Genomic DNA, 1,932 nt, shown 5'->3' on the forward strand with positions numbered 1-1,932 from the left:
ACACAGCCTGAAGAACCCTCACTCTCACACACACACACACCCTGAAGCAGCCACACACAAACACACACACACACACACACACACACACCCTGAAGCACCCTCACACACACACACACACACACACCCTGAAGCACCCGCACACACACACACACACACACACATACCCTGAAGCAGCCACACACACACTCACACACACACACAAACACACACACACACACCCTGAAGCAGCCACACACACAAACACACCCTGAAGCAGCCTCTCACACATACTCACACACACACACACCCTGAAGCAGCCAACACATACACACAGACACACACACACCCTGAAGCAGCCTCACACATACACACAGACACACACAGACCCTGAGGCAGCCACATACATACACACACACACACACACACCCTGAAGCATCCTCACACATACACACACCCTGAAGCAGCCTCTCACACATACTCACACACACACACACACCCTGAAGCAGCCTCACACACACACACCCTGAAGCAGCCTCACACACACACACACACACACCCTGAAGCACCCTCACACACACACACACACACACATACACACACACCCTGAAGCACCCTCACACACACACACCCTGAAGCACCCTCACACACACACACACACCCTGAAGCACCATCACACACACACACACACACCCTGAAGCAGCCTCACACATACACACAGACACAGACACACCCTGAAGCACCCACACCCACAAACACACACACACCCTAAAGCACCCACACACATACATATACACACACACACACACACACCCTGAAGCACCCTCACACACACATATCCTGAGGCACCCTCACACACACACACACACACCCTGAAGCATCCTCTCTCACACACACACACACACCCTGAAGCAGCCTCACACACACACACCCTGAAGTAGAAATACACACATACACACATTACAGCCTGAAGAACTCTCACTCTCACACACACACACACACACACCATGAAGCACCCACACACACACACACACACACACATACCCTGAAGCAGCCACACACACACACACACACCCTGAAGCAGCCTCTCACACATACTCACACACACACACACACACACTCTGAAGCAGCCTCACACACACACACCCTGAAGCAGCCTCTCACACATACACACAGACACAGACACACCCTGAAGCACCCACACCCACAAACACACACACACCCTAAAGCACCCACACACATACATATACACACACACACACACACACACACCCTGAAGCACCCTCACACACACATATCCTGAGGCACCCTCACACACACACACACACACACCCCCTGAAGCATCCTCTCTCACACACACACACACACACCCTGAAGCAGCCTCATACACACACACCCTGAAGCACCCTCACACACACACACACACACACCCTGAAGCAGCCTCTCTCACACACACACACACACACCCTGAAGTAGACACACACACACACACACACACACACCCACACAGCCTGAAAAACCCTCACTCGCACACACACACCCTGAAGCAGCCACACACAAACACCCTGAAGCAGCCACACACACACACACACATCCTGAAGCAGCCACACACACACACACACCCTGAAGCACCCTCACACACACACACATACACATACATACACACGCATACACACACACACACACACAGACCCTGAAGCATCCACACACACACACACCCTGAAGCACCCACACCCACACACACACACACACCCTAAAGCACCCACACACATACATATACACACACACACACATACACCCTGAAGCAGCCACACACACACACACTGAAGCACCCTCACACACACACACACACACACACACACACCCTGAAGCACCCTCACACACACACACACACACACCCTGAAGCAGCTACACACACACACACACACACACACCCTGAAGCACCCTCACACACAC

This window comes from Carcharodon carcharias, chromosome 4 (genome assembly GCF_017639515.1).
Source record: "Carcharodon carcharias isolate sCarCar2 chromosome 4, sCarCar2.pri, whole genome shotgun sequence".
In the NCBI taxonomy this organism is placed as follows: domain Eukaryota; kingdom Metazoa; phylum Chordata; class Chondrichthyes; order Lamniformes; family Lamnidae; genus Carcharodon; species Carcharodon carcharias.